The sequence below is a fragment of the Pleurodeles waltl genome, chromosome 7, assembly GCF_031143425.1.
Source record: "Pleurodeles waltl isolate 20211129_DDA chromosome 7, aPleWal1.hap1.20221129, whole genome shotgun sequence".
NCBI classification, from domain to species: domain Eukaryota; kingdom Metazoa; phylum Chordata; class Amphibia; order Caudata; family Salamandridae; genus Pleurodeles; species Pleurodeles waltl.
The window spans coordinates 235,548,962-235,568,554 of record NC_090446.1 but is presented as its reverse complement, the minus strand read 5'-3'; positions in this window follow the sequence as shown (position 1 = coordinate 235,568,554).

Genomic DNA, 19,593 nt, shown 5'->3' with positions numbered 1-19,593 from the left:
GAGGAGCCACAAATGTCCTTCCACCCAGCGTTCCCCCAAGTCTCCCGATAAAAATGATACCTCACTTGTGTGGGTAGGCCTAGCGCCCGCGACAGGAAACGCCCCAAAGCGCAACGTGGACACATCCAAATTTTTGGAAGAAAACAGAGGTGTTTTTTGCGAAGTGCCTACCAGTAGATTTTGGCCTCTAGCTCAGCCGGCACCTAGGGAAACCTATCAAACCTGTGCATTTCTGAAAACTAGAGACATAGGGGAATCCAAGATGGGGTGACTTGCGGGGCTCGGACCAGGTTCTGTTACCCAGAATCCTTTGCAAACCTCAAAATTTGGCTAAAAAAACACATGTTCCTCACATTTCTGTGGCAGAAAGTTCTGGAATCTGAGAGGAGCCACAAATTTCCTTCCACCCAGCGTTCCCCCGAGTCTCCCGATAAAAATGATACCTCACTTGTGTGGGTAGGCCTAGCGCCCGCGACAGGAAACGCCCCAAAGCGCAACGTGGATACATCCAAATTTTTGGAAGAAAACAGAGGTGTTTTTTGCGAAGTGCCTACCTGTAGATTTTGGCCTCTAGCTCAGCCGGCACCTAGGGAAACCTATCAAACCTGTGCATTTCTGAAATCTAGAGACCTAGGGGAATCCAAGATGGGGTGACTTGTGGGGCTCGGACCAGGTTCTGTTACCCAGAATCCTTTGCAAACCTCAAAATTTGGCTAAAAAAACACATGTTCCTCACATTTCTGTGGCAGAAAGTTCTGGAATCTGAGTTGAGCCACAAATTTCCTTCCACCCAGCGTTCCCCCAAGTCTCCCGATAAAAATGATACCTCACTTGTGTGGGTAGGCATAGCGCCCGCGACAGGAAACGCCCCAAAGCGCAACGTGGATACATCCAAATTTTTGGAAGAAAACAGAGGTGTTTTTTGCGAAGTGCCTACCTGTAGATTTTGGCCTCTAGCTCAGCCGGCACCTAGGGAAACCTATCAAACCTGTGCATTTCTGAAAACTAGAGACCTAGGGGAATCCAAGATGGGGTGACTTGCGGGGCTCGGACCAGGTTCTGTTACCCAGAATCCTTTGTAAACCTCAAAATTTGGCTAAAAAAACACATGTTCCTCACATTTCTGTGGCAGAAAGTTCTGGAATCTGAGAGGAGCCACAAATTTCCTTCCATCCAGCGTTCCCCCGAGTCTCCCGATAAAAATGATACCTCACTTGTGTGGGTAGGCCTAGCGCCCGCGACAGGAAACGCCCCAAAGCGCAACGTGGAGTCATCCAAATTTTTGGAAGAAAACAGAGGTGTTTTTTGCGAAGTGCCTACCTGTAGATTTTGGCCTCTAGCTCAGCCGGCACCTAGGGAAACCTATCAAACCTGTGCATTTCTGAAAACTAGAGACCTAGGGGAATCCAAGATGAGGTGACTTGCGGGGCTCGGACCAGGTTCTGTTACCCAGAATCCTTTGCAAACCTCAAAGTTTGGCTAAAAAAAACACATGTTCCTCACATTTCTGTGGCAGAAAGTTCTGGAATCTGAGAGGAGCCACAAATGTCCTTCCACCCAGCGTTCCCCCAAGTCTCCCGATAAAAATGATACCTCACTTGTGTGGGTAAGCATAGCGCCCGCGACAGGAAATGCCCCAAAGCGCAACGTGGACACATCCAAATTTTTGGAAGAAAACAGAGGTGTTTTTTGCGAAGTGCCTACCTGTAGATTTTGGCCTCTAGCTCAGCCGGCACCTAGGGAAACCTACCAAACCTGTGCATTTCTGAAAACTAGAGACCTAGGGGAATCCACGATGGGGTGACTTGCGGGGCTCGGACCAGGTTCTGTTACCCAGAATCCTTTGCAAACCTCAAAATTTGGCTAAAAAAACACATGTTCCTCACATTTCTGTGGCAGAAAGTTCTGGAATCTGAGAGGAGCCACAAATGTCCTTCCACCCAGCGTTCCCCCAAGTCTCCCGATAAAAATGATACCTCACTTGTGTGGGTAGGCCTAGCGCCCGCGACAGGAAACGCCCCAAAGCGCAACGTGGACACATCCAAATTTTTGAAGAAAACAGAGGTGTTTTTTGCGAAGTGCCTACCTGTAGATTTTGGCCTCTAGCTCAGCCCGCACCTAGGGAAACCTATCAAACCTGTGCATTTCTGAAAACTAGAGACCTAGGGGAATCCAAGATGGGGTGACTTGCGGGGCTCGGACCAGGTTCTGTTACCCAGAATCCTTTGCAAACCTAAAAATTTGGCTAAAAAAACACATGTTCCTCACATTTCTGTGGCAGAAAGTTCTGGAATCTGAGAGGAGCCACAAATTTCCTTCCATCCAGCGTTCCCCCGAGTCTCCCGATAAAAATGATACCTCACTTGTGTGGGTAGGCCTAGCGCCCGCGACAGGAAACGCCCCAAAGCGCAACGTGGATACATCCAAATTTTTGGAAGAAAACAGAGGTGTTTTTTGCGAAATGCCTACCTGTAGATTTTGGCCTCTAGCTCAGCTGGCACCGAGGGAAACCTACCAAACCTGTGCATTTCTGAAAACTAGAGACCTAGGGGAATCCAAGATGGGGTGACTTGCGGGGCTCGGACCACGTTCTGTTAGCCAGAATCCTTTGCAAACCTCAAAATTTGGCTAAAAAAACACATGTTCCTCACATTTCTGTGGCAGAAAGTTCTGGAATCTGAGAGGAGCCACAAATTTCCTTCCACCCAGCGTTCCCCCAAGTCTCCCAATAAAAATGATACCTCACTTGTGTGGGTAGGCCTAGCGCCCGTGACAGGAAACGCCCCAAAGCGCAACGTGGACACATCCAATTTTTTTGAAGAAAAAAGAGGTGTTTTTTGCGAAGTGACTACCTGTAGATTTTGGCCTGTAGCTCAGCCGCCTCCTAGGGAAACCTACCAAACCTGTGCATTTCTGAACACTAGAGACCTGGGGGAATCCAAGATGGGGTGACTTGCGGGGCTCGGACCAGGTTCTGTTACCCAGAATCCTTTGCAAACCTCAAAATTTGGCAAAAAAAACACATGTTCCTCACATTTCTGTGGCAGAAAGTTCTGGAATCTGAGAGGAGCCACAAATTTCCTTCCACCCAGCGTTCCCCAAAGTCTCCCGATAAAAATGATACCTCACTTGTGTGGGTAAGCATAGCGCCCGCGACAGGAAATGCCCCAAAGCGCAACGTGGACACATCCAAATTTTTGGAAGAAAACAGAGGTGTTTTTTGCGAAGTGCCTACCTGTAGATTTTGGCCTCTAGCTCAGACGGCACCTAGGGAAACCTACCAAACCTGTGCATTTCTGAAAACTAGAGACCTAGGGGAATCCAAGATGGGGTGACTTGCGGGGCTCGGACCAGGTTCTGTTACCCAGAATCCTTTGCAAACCTCAAAATTTGGCTAAAAAACACATGTTCCTCACATTTCTGTGGCAGAAAGTTCTGGAATCTGAGAGGAGCCACAAATGTCCTTCCACCCAGCGTTCCCCCAAGTCTCCCGATAAAAATGATACCTCACTTGTGTGGGTAGGCCTAGCGCCCGCGACAGGAAACGCCCCAAAGCGCAACGTGGACACATACAAATTTTTGGAAGAAAACAGAGGTGTTTTTTGCGAAGTGCCTACCTGTAGATTTTGGCCTCTAGCTCAGCCGGCACCTAGGGAAACCTATCAAACCTGTGCATTTCTGAAAACTAGAGACCTAGGGGAATCCAAGATGGGTTGACTTGCGGGGCTCGGACCAGGTTCTGTTACCCAGAATCCTTTGTAAACCTCAAAATTTGGCTAAAAAAACACATGTTCCTCACATTTCTGTGGCAGAAAGTTCTGGAATCTGAGAGGAGCCACAAATTTCCTTCCACCCAACGTTCCCCCGAGTCTCTCGATAAAAATTATACCTCACTTGTGTGGGTAGGCCTAGCGCCCGCGACAGGAAACGCCCCAAAGCGCAACGTGGATACATCCAAATTTTTGGAAGAAAACAGAGGTGTTTTTTGCGAAGTGCCTACCTGTAGATTTTGGCCTCTAGGTCAGCCCGCACCTAGGGAAACCTATCAAACCTGTGCATTTCTGAAAACTAGAGACCTAGGGGAATCCAAGATGGGGTGACTTGCGGGGCTCGGACCAGGTTCTGTTACCCAGAATCCTTTGCAAACCTCAAAATTTGGCTAAAAAAACACATGTTCCTCACATTTCTGTGGCAGAAAGTTCTGGAATCTGAGAGGAGCCACAAATTGCCTTCCATCCAGCGTTCCCCCGAGTCTCCCGATAAAAATTATACCTCACTTGTGTGGGTAGGCCTAGCGCCCGCGACAGGAAACGCCCCAAAGCGCAACGTGGATACATCAAAATTTTTGGAAGAAAACAGAGGTGTTTTTTGCGAAGTGCCTACCTGTAGATTTTGGCCTCTAGCTCAGCCGGCACCTAGGGAAACATATCAAACCTGTGCATTTCTGAAAACTAGAGACCTAGGGGAATCCAAGATGGGGTGACTTGCGGGGCTCGGACCAGGTTCTGTTACCCAGAATCCTTTGCAAACCTCAAAATGTGGCTAAAAAAAACACATGTTCCTCACATTTCTGTGGCAGAAAGTTCTGGAATCTGAGAGGAGCCACAAATGTCCTTCCACCCAGCGTTCCTCCAAGTCTCCCGATAAAAATGATACCTCACTTGTGTGGGTAAGCTTAGCGCCCGCGACAGGAAATGCCCCAAAGCGCAACGTGGACACATCCAAATTTTTGGAAGAAAACAGAGGTGTTTTTTGCGAAGTGCCTACCTGTAGATTTTGGCCTCTAGCTCAGCCGGCACCTAGGGAAACCTACCAAACCTGTGCATTTCTGAAAAATAGAGACCTAGGGGAATCCAAGATGGGGTGACTTGCGGGGCTCGGACCAGGTTCTGTTACCCAGAATCCTTTGCAAACCTCAAAATTTGGCTAAAAAAACACATGTTCCTCACATTTCTGTGGCAGAAAGTTCTGGAATCTGAGAGGAGCCACAAATGTCCTTCCACTCAGCGTTCCCCCAAGTCTCCCGATAAAAATGATACCTCACTTGTGTGGGTAGGCCTAGCGCCCGCGACAGGAAACGCCCCAAAGCGCAACGTGGACACATCCAAATTTTTGGAAGAAAACAGAGGTGTTTTTTGCGAAGTGCCTACCTGTAGATTTTGGCCTCTAGCTCAGCCGGCACCTAGGGAAACCTATCAAACCTGTGCATTTCTGAAAACTAGAGACCTAGGGGAATCCAAGATGGGGTGACTTGCGGGGCTCGGACCAGGTTCTGTTACCCAGAATCCTTTGCAAACCTCAAAATTTGGCTAAAAAAACACATGTTCCTCACATTTCTGTGGCAGAAAGTTCTGGAATCTGAGAGGAGCCACAAATTTCCTTCCACCCAGCGTTCCCCCGAGTCTCCCGATAAAAATGATACCTCACTTGTGTGGGTAGGCCTAGCGCCCGCGACAGGAAACGCCCCAAAGCGCAACGTGGATACATCCAAATTTTTGGAAGAAAACAGAGGTGTTTTTTGCGAAGTGCCTACCTGTAGATTTTGGCGTCTAGCTCAGCCGGCACCTAGGGAAACCTATCAAATCTGTGCATTTCTGAAATCTAGAGACCTAGGGGAATCCAAGATGGGGTGACTTGCGGGGCTCGGACCAGGTTCTGTTACCCAGAATCCTTTGCAAACCTCAAAATTTGGCTAAAAAAACACATGTTCCTCACATTTCTGTGGCAGAAAGTTCTGGAATCTGAGATGAGCCACAAATTTCCTTCCACCCAGCGTTCCCCCAAGTCTCCCGATAAAAATGATACCTCACTTGTGTGGGTAGGCCTAGCGCCCGCGACAGGAAACGCCCCAAAGCGCAACGTGGACACATCCAAATTTTTGGAAGAAAACAAAGGTGTTTTTTGCGAAGTGCCTACCTGTAGATTTTGGCCTCTAGCTCAGCCCGCACCTAGGGAAACCTATCAAACCTGTGCATTTCTGAAAACTAGAGACCTAGGGGAATCCAAAAGGGTGTGACTTGCGGGGCTCGGACCAGGTTCTGTTACCCAGAATCCTTTGCAAACCTAAAAATTTGGCTAAAAAAACACATGTTCCTCACATTTCTGTGGCAGAAAGTTCTGGAATCTGAGAGGAGCCACAAATTTCTTTCCATCCAGCGTTCCCCCGAGTCTCCCGATAAAAATGATACCTCACTTGTGTGGGTAGGCCTAGCGCCCGCGACAGGAAACGCCCCAAAGCGCAACGTGGATACATCCAAATTTTTGGAAGAAAACAGAGGTGTTTTTTGCGAAGTGCCTACCTGTAGATTTTGGCCTCTAGCTCAGCCGGCACCTAGGGAAACCTATCAAACCTGTGCATTTCTGAAAACTAGAGACGTAGGGGAATCCAAGATGAGGTGACTTGCGGGGCTCGGACCAGGTTCTGTTACCCAGAATCCTTTGCAAACCTCAAAATTTGGCGAAAAAAAACACATGTTCCTCACATTTCTGTGGCAGAAAGTTCTGGAATCTGAGAGGAGCCACAAATGTCCTTCCACCCAGCGTTCCCCCAAGTCTCCCGATAAAAATGATACCTCACTTGTGTGGGTAAGCATAGCGCCCGCGACAGGAAATGCCCCAAAGCGCAACGTGGACACATCCAAATTTTTGGTAGAAAACAGAGGTGTTTTTTGCGAAGTGCCTACCTGTAGATTTTGGCCTCTAGCTCAGCCGGCACCTAGGGAAACCTACCAAACCTGTGCATTTCTGAAAACTAGAGACCTAGGGTAATCCACGATGGGGTGACTTGCGGGGCTCGGACCAGGTTCTGTTACCCAGAATCCTTTGCAAACCTCAAAATTTGGCTAAAAAAAACACATGTTCCTCACATTTCTGTGGCAGAAAGTTCTGGAATCTGAGAGGAGCCACAAATGTCCTTCCACCCAGCGTTCCCCCAAGTCTCCCGATAAAAATGATACCTCACTTGTGTGGGTAAGCATAGCGCCCGCGACAGGAAATGCCCCAAAGCGCAACGTGGACACATCCGAATTTTTGGAAGAAAACAGAGGTGTTTTTTGCGAAGTGCCTACCTGTAGATTTTGGCCTCTAGCTCAGCCCGCACCTAGGGAAACCTATCAAACCTGTGCATTTCTGAAAACTAGAGACCTAGGGGAATCCAAGATGGGGTGACTTGCGGGGCTCGGACCAGGTTCTGTTACCCAGAATCCTTTGCAAACCTAAAAATTTGGCTAAAAAAACACATGTTCCTCACATTTCTGTTGCAGAAAGTTCTGGAATCTGAGAGGAGCCACAAATTTCCTTCCACCCAGCATTCCCCCAAGTCTCCCAATAAAAATGATACCTCACTTGTGTGGGTAGGCCTAGCGCCCGTGACAGGAAACGCCCCAAAGCGCAACGTGGACACATCCAATTTTTTGGAAGAAAAAAGAGGTGTTTTTTGCGAAGTGACTACCTGTAGATTTTGGCCTGTAGCTCAGCCGCCTCCTAGGGAAACCTACCAAACCTGTGCATTTCTGAACACTAGAGACCTGGGGGAATCCAAGATGGGGTGACTTGCGGGGCTTGGACCAGGTTCTGTTACCCAGAATCCTTTGCAAACCTCAAAATTTGGCAAAAAAAACACATGTTCCTCACATTTCTGTGGCAGAAAGTTCTGGAATCTGAGAGGAGCCACAAATTTCCTTCCACCCAGCGTTCCCCAAAGTCTCCCGATAAAAATGATACCTCACTTGTGTGGGTAAGCATAGCGCCCGCGACAGGAAATGCCCCAAAGCGCAACGTGGACACATCCAAATTTTTGGAAGAAAACAGAGGTGTTTTTTGCGAAGTGCCTACCTGTAGATTTTGGCCTCTAGCTCAGCCGGCACCTAGGGAAACCTACCAAACCTGTGCATTTCTGAAAACTAGAGACCAAGGGGAATCCAAGATGGGGTGACTTGCGGGGCTCGGACCAGGTTCTGTTACCCAGAATCCTTTGCAAACCTCAAAATTTGGCTAAAAAAACACATGTTCCTCACATTTCTGTGGCAGAAAGTTCTGGAATCTGAGAGGAGCCACAAATGTCCTTCCACCCAGCGTTCCCCCAAGTCTCCCGATAAAAATGATACCTCACTTGTGTGGGTAGGCCTAGCGCCCGCGACAGGAAACGCCCCAAAGCGCAACGTGGACACATCCAAATTTTTGGAAGAAAACAGAGGTGTTTTTTGCGAAGTGCCTACCTGTAGATTTTGGCCTCTAGCTCAGCCGGCACCTAGGGAAACCTATCAAACCTGTGCATTTCTGAAAACTAGAGACCTAGGGGAATCCAAGATGGGGTGACTTGCGGGGCTCGGACCAGGTTCTGTTACCCAGAATCCCTTGTAAACCTCAAAATTTGGCTAAAAAAACACATGTTCCTCACATTTCTGTGGCAGAAAGTTCTGGAATCTGAGAGGAGCCACAAATGTCCTTCCACCCAGCGTTCCCCCAAGTCTCCCGATAAAAATGATACCTCACTTGTGTGGGTAGGCATTGCGCCCGCGACAGGAAACGCCCCAAAGCGCAACGTGGACACATCCAAATTTTTGGAAGAAAACAGAGGTGTTTTTTGCGAAGTGCCTACCTGTAGATTTTGGCCTCTAGCTCAGCCGGCACCTAGGGAAACCTATCAAACCTGTGCATTTCTGAAAACTAGAGACCTAGGGGAATCCAAGATGGGGTGACTTGCGAGGCTCGGACCAGGTTCTGTTACCCAGAATCCTTTGTAAACCTCAAAATTTGGCTAAAAAAACACATGTTCCTCACATTTCTGTGGCAGAAAGTTCTGGAATCTGAGAGGAGCCACAAATTTCCTTCCACCCAGCGTTCCCCCGAGTCTTCTGATAATAATGATACCTCACTTGTGTGGGTAGGCCTAGCGCCCGCGACAGGAAACGCCCCAAAGCGCAACGTGTATACATCCAAATTTTTGGAAGAAAACAGAGGTGTTTTTTGCGAAGTGCCTACCTGTAGATTTTGGCCTCTAGCTCAGCCCGCACCTAGGGAAACCTATCAAACCTGTGCATTTCTGAAAACTAGAGACCTAGGGGAATCCAAGATGGGGTGACTTGCGGGGCTCGGACCAGGTTCTGTTACCCAGAATCCTTTGCAAACCTCAAAATTTGGCTAATAAAAACACATGTTCCTCACATTTCTGTGGCAGAAAGTTCTGGAATCTGAGAGGAGCCACAAATTTCCTTCCATCCAGCGTTCCCCCGAGTCTCCCGATAAAAATGATACCTCACTTGTGTGGGTAGGCCTAGCGCCCGCGACAGGAAACGCCCCAAAGCGCAACGTGGATACATCCAAATTTTTGGAAGAAAACAGAGGTGTTTTTTGCGAAGTGCCTACCTGTAGATTTTGGCCTCTAGCTCAGCCGGCACCTAGGGAAACCTATCAAACCTGTGCATTTCTGAAAACTAGAGACCTAGGGGAATCCAAGATGAGGTGACTTGCGGGGCTCGGACCAGGTTCTGTTACCCAGAATCATTTGCAAACCTCAAAATATGGCTAAAAAAAACACATGTTCCTCACATTTCTGTGGCAGAAAGTTCTGGAATCTGAGAGGAGCCACAAATGTCCTTCCACCCAGCGTTCCCCCAAGTCTCCCGATAAAAATGATACCTCACTTGTGTGGGTAAGCATAGCGCCCGCGACAGGAAATGCCCCAAAGCGCAACGTGGACACATCCAAATTTTTGGAAGAAAACAGAGGTGTTTTTTGCGAAGTGCCTACCTGTAGATTTTGGCCTCTAGCTCAGCCGGCACCTAGGTAAACCTACCAAACCTGTGCATTTCTGAAAACTAGAGACCTAGGGGAATCCAAGATGGGGTGACTTGCGGGGCTCGGACCAGGTTCTGTTACCCAGAATCCTTTGCAAACCTCAAAATTTGGCCAAAAAAACACATGTTCCTCATTTCTGTGGCAGAAAGTTCTGGAATCTGAGAGGAGCCACAAATGTCCTTCCACCCAGCGTTCCCCCAAGTCTCCCGATAAAAATGATACCTCACTTGTGTGGGTAGGCCTAGCGCCCGCGACAGGAAACGCCCCAAAGCGCAACGTGGACACATCCAAATTTTTGGAAGAAAACAGAGGTGTTTTTTGCGAAGTGCCTACCTGTAGATTTTGGCCTCTAGCTCAGCCCGCACCTAGGGAAACCTATCAAACCTGTGCATTTCTGAAAACTAGAGACCTAGGGGAATCCAAGATGGGGTGACTTGCGGGGCTCGGACCAGGTTCTGTTACCCAGAATCCTTTGCAAACCTAAAAATTTGGCAAAAAAAACACATGTTCCTCACATTTCTGTGGCAGAAAGTTCTGGAATCTGAGAGGAGCCACAAATTTCCTTCCATCCAGCGTTCCCCCGAGTCTCCCGATAAAAATGATACCTCACTTGTGTGGGTAGGCCTAGCGCCCGCGACAGGAAACGCCCCAAAGCGCAACGTGGACACATCCAAATTTTTGGAAGAAAACAGAGGTGTTTTTTGCGAAGTGCCTACCTGTAGATTTTGGCCTCTAGCTCAGCCGGCACCTAGGGAAACCTACCAATCCTGTGCATTTCTGAAAACTAGAGACCTAGGGGAATCCAAGATGGGGTGACTTGCGGGGCTCGGACCAGGTTCTGTTACCCAGAATCCTTTGCAAACCTCAAAATTTGGCAAAAAAAACACATGTTCCTCACATTTCTGTGGCAGAAAGTTCTGGAATCTGAGAGGAGCCACAAATTTCCTTCCATCCAGCGTTCCCCCGAGTCTCCCGATAAAAATGATACCTCACTTGTGTGGGTAGGCCTAGCGCCCGCGACAGGAAACGCCCCAAAGCGCAACGTGGACACATCCAAATTTTTGGAAGAAAACAGAGGTGTTTTTTGCGAAGTGCCTACCTGTAGATTTTGGCCTCTAGCTCAGCCGGCACCTAGGGAAACCTACCAATCCTGTGCATTTCTGAAAACTAGAGACCTAGGGGAATCCAAGATGGGGTGACTTGCGGGGCTCGGACCAGGTTCTGTTACCCAGAATCCTTTGCAAACCTCAAAATTTGGCTAAAAAAACACATGTTCCTCACATTTCTGTGGCAGAAAGTTCTGGAATCTGAGAGGAGCCACAAATGTCCTTCCACCCAGCGTTCCCCCAAGTCTCCCGATAAAAATGATACCTCACTTGTGTGGGTAGGCCTAGCGCCCGCGACAGGAAACGCCCCAAAGCGCAACGTGGACACATCCAAATTTTTGGAAGAAAACAGAGGTGTTTTTTGCGAAGTGCCTACCTGTAGATTTTGGCCTCTAGCTCAGACGGCACCTAGGGAAACCTACCAAACCTGTGCATTTCTGAAAACTAGAGACCTAGGGGAATCCAAGATGGGGTGACTTGCGGGGCTCGGACCAGGTTCTGTTACCCAGAATCCTTTGCAAACCTCAAAATTTGGCTAAAAAAACACATGTTCCTCACATTTCTGTGGCAGAAAGTTCTGGAATCTGAGAGGAGCCACAAATGTCCTTCCACCCAGCGTTCCCCCAAGTCTCCCGATAAAAATGATACCTCACTTGTGTGGGTAGGCCTAGCGCCCGCGACAGGAAACGCCCCAAAGCGCAACGTGGACACATCCAAATTTTTGGAAGAAAACAGAGGTGTTTTTTGCGAAGTGCCTACCTGTAGATTTTGGCCTCTAGCTCAGCCGGCACCTAGGGAAACCTATCAAACCTGTGCATTTCTGAAAACTAGAGACCTAGGGGAATCCAAGATGGGGTGACTTGCGGGGCTCGGACCAGGTTCTGTTACCCAGAATCCTTTGTAAACCTCAAAATTTGGCTAAAAAAACACATGTTCCTCACATTTCTGTGGCAGAAAGTTCTGGAATCTGAGAGGAGCCACAAATTTCCTTCCACCCAACGTTCCCCCGAGTCTCTCGATAAAAATGATACCTCACTTGTGTGGGTAGGCCTAGCGCCCGCGACAGGAAACGCCCCAAAGCGCAACGTGGATACATCCAAATTTTTGGAAGAAAACAGAGGTGTTTTTTGCGAAGTGCCTACCTGTAGATTTTGGCCTCTAGGTCAGCCCGCACCTAGGGAAACCTATCAAACCTGTGCATTTCTGAAAACTAGAGACCTAGGGGAATCCAAGATGGGGTGACTTGCGGGGCTCGGACCAGGTTCTGTTACCCAGAATCCTTTGCAAACCTCAAAATTTGGCTAAAAAAACACATGTTCCTCACATTTCTGTGGCAGAAAGTTCTGGAATCTGAGAGGAGCCACAAATTTCCTTCCATCCAGCGTTCCCCCGAGTCTCCTGATAAAAATTATACCTCACTTGTGTGGGTAGGCCTAGCGCCCGCGACAGGAAACGCCCCAAAGCGCAACGTGGATACATCCAAATTTTTGGAAGAAAACAGAGGTGTTTTTTGCGAAGTGCCTACCTGTAGATTTTGGCCTCTAGCTCAGCCGGCACCTAGGGAAACATATCAAACCTGTGCATTTCTGAAAACTAGAGACCTAGGGGAATCCAAGATGGGGTGACTTGCGGGGCTCGGACCAGGTTCTGTTACCCAGAATCCTTTGCAAACCTCAAAATGTGGCTAAAAAAAACACATGTTCCTCACATTTCTGTGGCAGAAAGTTCTGGAATCTGAGAGGAGCCACAAATGTCCTTCCACCCAGCGTTCCCCCAAGTCTCCCGATAAAAATGATACCTCACTTGTGTGGGTAAGCTTAGCGCCCGCGACAGGAAATGCCCCAAAGCGCAACGTGGACACATCCAAATTTTTGGAAGAAAACAGAGGTGTTTTTTGCGAAGTGCCTACCTGTAGATTTTGGCCTCTAGCTCAGCCGGCACCTAGGGAAACCTACCAAACCTGTGCATTTCTGAAAACTAGAGACCTAGGGGAATCCAAGATGGGGTGACTTGCGGGGCTCGGACCAGGTTCTGTTACCCAGAATCCTTTGCAAACCTCAAAATTTGGCTAAAAAAACACATGTTCCTCACATTTCTGTGGCAGAAAGTTCTGGAATCTGAGAGGAGCCACAAATGTCCTTCCACTCAGCGTTCCCCCAAGACTCCCGATAAAAATGATACCTCACTTGTGTGGGTAGGCCTAGCGCCCGCGACAGGAAAAGCCCCAAAGCGCGACGTGGACACATCCAAATTTTTGGAAGAAAACAGAGGTGTTTTTTGCGAAGTGCCTACCTGTAGATTTTGGCCTCTAGCTCAGCCGGCACCTAGGGAAACCTATCAAACCTGTGCATTTCTGAAAACTAGAGACCTAGGGGAATCCAAGATGGGGTGACTTGCGGGGCTCGGACCAGGTTCTGTTACCCAGAATCCTTTGCAAACCTCAAAATTTGGCTAAAAAAACACATGTTCCTCACATTTCTGTGGCAGAAAGTTCTGGAATCTGAGAGGAGCCACAAATTTCCTTCCACCCAGCGTTCCCCCGAGTCTCCCGATAAAAATGATACCTCACTTGTGTGGGTAGGCCTAGCGCCCGCGACAGGAAACGCCCCAAAGCGCAACGTGGATACATCCAAATTTTTGGAAGAAAACAGAGGTGTTTTTTGCGAAGTGCCTACCTGTAGATTTTGGCGTCTAGCTCAGCCGGCACCTAGGGAAACCTATCAAATCTGTGCATTTCTGAAATCTAGAGACCTAGGGGAATCCAAGATGGGGTGACTTGCGGGGCTCGGACCAGGTTCTGTTACCCAGAATCCTTTGCAAACCTCAAAATTTGGCTAAAAAAACACATGTTCCTCACATTTCTGTGGCAGAAAGTTCTGGAATCTGAGATGAGCCACAAATTTCCTTCCACCCAGCGTTCCCCCAAGTCTCCCGATAAAAATGATACCTCACTTGTGTGGGTAGGCCTAGCGCCCGCGACAGGAAACGCCCCAAAGCGCAACGTGGACACATCCAAATTTTTGGAAGAAAACAAAGGTGTTTTTTGCGAAGTGCCTACCTGTAGATTTTGGCCTCTAGCTCAGCCCGCACCTAGGGAAACCTATCAAACCTGTGCATTTCTGAAAACTAGAGACCTAGGGGAATCCAAAAGGGTGTGACTTGCGGGGCTCGGACCAGGTTCTGTTACCCAGAATCCTTTGCAAACCTAAAAATTTGGCTAAAAAAACACATGTTCCTCACATTTCTGTGGCAGAAAGTTCTGGAATCTGAGAGGAGCCACAAATTTCTTTCCATCCAGCGTTCCCCCGAGTCTCCCGATAAAAATGATACCTCACTTGTGTGGGTAGGCCTAGCGCCCGCGACAGGAAACGCCCCAAAGCGCAACGTGGATACATCCAAATTTTTGGAAGAAAACAGAGGTGTTTTTTGCGAAGTGCCTACCTGTAGATTTTGGCCTCTAGCTCAGCCGGCACCTAGGGAAACCTATCAAACCTGTGCATTTCTGAAAACTAGAGACCTAGGGGAATCCAAGATGAGGTGACTTGCGGGGCTCGGACCAGGTTCTGTTACCCAGAATCCTTTGCAAACCTCAAAATTTGGCTAAAAAAAACACATGTTCCTCACATTTCTGTGGCAGAAAGTTCTGGAATCTGAGAGGAGCCACAAATGTCCTTCCACCCAGCGTTCCCCCAAGTCTCCCGATAAAAATGATACCTCACTTGTGTGGGTAAGCATAACGCCCGCGACAGGAAATGCCCCAAAGCGCAACGTGGACACATCCAAATTTTTGGAAGAAAACAGAGGTGTTTTTTGCGAAGTGCCTACCTGTAGATTTTGGCCTCTAGCTCAGCCGGCACCTAGGGAAACCTACCAAACCTGTGCATTTCTGAAAACTAGAGACCTAGGGGAATCCACGATGGGGTGACTTGCGGGGCTCGGACCAGGTTCTGTTACCCAGAATCCTTTGCAAACCTCAAAATTTGGCTAAAAAAAACACATGTTCCTCACATTTCTGTGGCAGAAAGTTCTGGAATCTGAGAGGAGCCACAAATGTCCTTCCACCCAGCATTCCCCCAAGTCTCCCGATAAAAATGATACCTCACTTGTGTGGGTAAGCATAGCGCCCGCGACAGGAAATGCCCCAAAGCGCAACGTGGACACATCCAAATTTTTGGAAGAAAACAGAGGTGTTTTTTGCGAAGTGCCTACCTGTAGATTTTGGCCTCTAGCTCAGCCCGCACCTAGGGAAACCTATCAAACCTGTGCATTTCTGAAAACTAGAGACCTTGGGGAATCCAAGATGGGGTGACTTGCGGGGCTCGGACCAGGTTCTGTTACCCAGAATCCTTTGCAAACCTAAAAATTTGGCTAAAAAAACACATGTTCCTCACATTTCTGTTGCAGAAAGTTCTGGAATCTGAGAGGAGCCACAAATTTCCTTCCACCCAGCATTCCCCCAAGTCTCCCAATAAAAATGATACCTCACTTGTGTGGGTAGGCCTAGCGCCCGTGACAGGAAACGCCCCAAAGCGCAACGTGGACACATCCAATTTTTTGGAAGAAAAAAGAGGTGTTTTTTGCGAAGTGACTACCTGTAGATTTTGGCCTGTAGCTCAGCCGCCTCCTAGGGAAACCTACCAAACCTGTGCATTTCTGAACACTAGAGACCTGGGGGAATCCAAGATGGGGTGACTTGCGGGGCTTGGACCAGGTTCTGTTACCCAGAATCCTTTGCAAACCTCAAAATTTGGCAAAAAAAAACACATGTTCCTCACATTTCTGTGGCAGAAAGTTCTGGAATCTGAGAGGAGCCACAAATTTCCTTCCACCCAGCGTTCCCCAAAGTCTCCCGATAAAAATGATACCTCACTTGTGTGGGTAAGCATAGCGCCCGCGACAGGAAATGCCCCAAAGCGCAACGTGGACACATCCAAATTTTTGGAAGAAAACAGAGGTGTTTTTTGCGAAGTGCCTACCTGTAGATTTTGGCCTCTAGCTCAGCCGGCACCTAGGGAAACCTATCAAACCTGTGCATTTCTGAAAACTAGAGACCTAGGGGAATCCAAGATGGGGTGACTTGCGGGGCTCGGACCAGGTTCTGTTACCCAGAATCCTTTGTAAACCTCAAAATTTGGCTAAAAAAACACATGTTCCTCACATTTCTGTGGCAGAAAGTTCTGGAATCTGAGAGGAGCCACAAATTTCCTTCCACCCAGCGTTCCCCCGAGTCTTCCGATAATAATGATACCTCACTTGTGTGGGTAGGCCTAGCGCCCGCGACAGGAAACGCCCCAAAGCGCAACGTGGATACATCCAAATTTTTGGAAGAAAACAGAGGTGTTTTTTGCGAAGTGCCTACCTGTAGATTTTGGCCTCTAGCTCAGCCCGCACCTAGGGAAACCTATCAAACCTGTGCATTTCTGAAAACTAGAGACCTAGGGGAATCCAAGATGGGGTGACTTGCGGGGCTCGGACCAGGTTCTGTTACCCAGAATCCTTTGCAAACCTCAAAATTTGGCTAAAAAAACACATGTTCCTCACATTTCTGTGGCAGAAAGTTCTGGAATCTGAGAGGAGCCACAAATTTCCTTCCATCCAGCGTTCCCCCGAGTCTCCCGATAAAAATGATACCTCACTTGTGTGGGTAGGCCTAGCGCCCGCGACAGGAAACGCCCCAAAGCGCAACGTGGATACATCCAAATTTTTGGAAGAAAACAGAGGTGTTTTTTGCGAAGTGCCTACCTGTAGATTTTGGCCTCTAGCTCAGCCGGCACCTAGGGAAACCTATCAAACCTGTGCATTTCTGAAAACTAGAGACCTAGGGGAATCCAAGATGAGGTGACTTGCGGGGCTCGGACCAGGTTCTGTTACCCAGAATCATTTGCAAACCTCAAAATATGGCTAAAAAAAACACATGTTCCTCACATTTCTGTGGCAGAAAGTTCTGGAATCTGAGAGGAGCCACAAATGTCCTTCCACCCAGCGTTCCCCCAAGTCTCCCGATAAAAATGATACCTCACTTGTGTGGGTAAGCATAGCGCCCGCGACAGGAAATGCCCCAAAGCGCAACGTGGACACATCCAAATTTTTGGAAGAAAACAGAGGTGTTTTTTGCGAAGTGCCTACCTGTAGATTTTGGCCTCTAGCTCAGCCGGCACCTAGGTAAACCTACCAAACCTGTGCATTTCTGAAAACTAGAGACCTAGGGGAATCCAAGATGGGGTGACTTGCGGGGCTCGGACCAGGTTCTGTTACCCAGAATCCTTTGCAAACCTCAAAATTTGGCTAAAAAAACACATGTTCCTCACATTTCTGTGGCAGAAAGTTCTGGAATCTGAGAGGAGCCACAAATGTCCTTCCACCCAGCGTTCCCCCAAGTCTCCCGATAAAAATGATACCTCACTTGTGTGGGTAGGCCTAGCGCCCGCGACAGGAAACGCCCCAAAGCGCAACGTGGACACATCCAAATTTTTGGAAGAAAACAGAGGTGTTTTTTGCGAAGTGCCTACCTGTAGATTTTGGCCTCTAGCTCAGCCCGCACCTAGGGAAACCTATCAAACCTGTGCATTTCTGAAAACTAGAGACCTAGGGGAATCCAAGATGGGGTGACTTGCGGGGCTCGGACCAGGTTCTGTTACCCAGAATCCTTTGCAAACCTCAAAATTTGGCAAAAAAAACACATGTTCCTCACATTTCTGTGGCAGAAAGTTCTGGAATCTGAGAGGAGCCACAAATTTCCTTCCATCCAGCGTTCCCCCGAGTCTCCCGATAAAAATGATACCTCACTTGTGTGGGTAGGCCTAGCGCCCGCGACAGGAAACGCCCCAAAGCGCAACGTGGACTCATCCAAATTTTTGGAAGAAAACAGAGGTGTTTTTTGCGAAGTGCCTACCTGTAGATTTTGGCCTCTAGCTCAGCCGGCACCTAGGGAAACCTACCAATCCTGTGCATTTCTGAAAACTAGAGACCTAGGGGAATCCAAGATGGGGTGACTTGCGGGGCTCGGACCAGGTTCTGTTACCCAGAATCCTTTGCAAACCTCAAAATTTGGCTAAAAAAACACATGTTCCTCACATTTCTGTGGCAGAAAGTTCTGGAATCTGAGAGGAGCCACAAATGTCCTTCCACCCAGCGTTCCCCCAAGTCTCCCGATAAAAATGATACCTCACTTGTGTGGGTAGGCCTAGCGCCCGCGACAGGAAACGCCCCAAAGCGCAACGTGGACACATCCAAATTTTTGGAAGAAAACAGAGGTGTTTTTTGCGAAGTGCCTACCTGTAGATTTTGGCCTCTAGCTCAGCCCGCACCTAGGGAAACCTATCAAACCTGTGCATTTCTGAAAACTAGAGACCTAGGGGAATCCAAGATGGGGTGACTTGCGGGGCTCGGACCAGGTTCTGTTACCCAGAATCCTTTGCAAACCTCAAAATTTGGCTAAAAAAAACACATGTTCCTCACATTTCTGTGGCAGAAAGTTCTGGAATCTGAGAGGAGCCACAAATTTCCTTCCACCCAGCGTTCCCCCAATTCTCCCGATAAAAATGATACCTCACTTGTGTGGGTAGGCCTAGCGCCCGCGACAGGAAACGCCCCAAAGCGCAACGTGGACACATCCAAATTTTTGGAAGAAAACAGAGGTGTTTTTTGCGAAATGCCTACCTGTAGATTTTGGCCTCTAGCTCAGCTGGCACCGAGGGAAACCTACCAAACCTGTGCATTTCTGAAAACTAGAGACCTAGGGGAATCCAAGATGGGGTGACTTGCGGGACTCGGACCCCGTTCTGTTACCCAGAATCCTTTGCAAACCTCAAAATTTGGCTAAAAAAACACATGTTCCTCACATTTCTGTGGCAGAAAGTTCTGGAATCTGAGAGGAGCCACAAATTTCCTTCCACCCATCGTTCGCCCAAGTCTCCCAATAAAAATGATACCTCACTTGTGTGGGTAGGCCTAGCGCCCGTGACAGGAAACGCCCCAAAGCGCAACGTGGACACATCCAATTTTTTGGAAGAAAAATAGGTGTTTTTTGCGAAGTGACTACCTGTAGATTTTGGCCTCTAGCTCAGCCGCCTCCTAGGGAAACCTACCAAACCTGTGCATTTCTGAACACTAGAGACCTGGGGGAATCCAAGATGGGGTGACTTGCGGGGCTCGGACCAGGTTCTGTTACCCAGAATCCTTTGCAATCCTTAAAATTTGGCAAAAAAAACACATGTTCCTCACATTTCTGTGGCAGAAAGTTCTGGAATCTGAGAGGAGCCACAAATTTCCTTCCACCCAGCGTTCCCCAAAGTCTCCCGATAAAAATGATACCTCACTTGTGTGGGTAAGCATAGCGCCCGCGACAGGAAATGCCCCAAAGCGCAACGTGGACACATCCAAATTTTTGGAAGAAAACAGAGGTGTTTTTTGCGAAGTGCCTACCTGTAGATTTTGGCCTCTAGCTCAGCCGGCACCTAGGGAAACCTACCAAACCTGTGCATTTCTGAAAACTAGAGACCTAGGGGAATCCAAGATGGGGTGACTTGCGGGGCTCGGACCAGGTTCTGTTACCCAGAATCCTTTGCAAACCTCAAAATTTGGCTAAAAAAACACATGTTCCTCACATTTCTGTGGCAGAAAGTTCTGGAATCTGAGAGGAGACACAAATGTCCTTCCACCCAGCGTTCCCCCAAGTCTCCCGATAAAA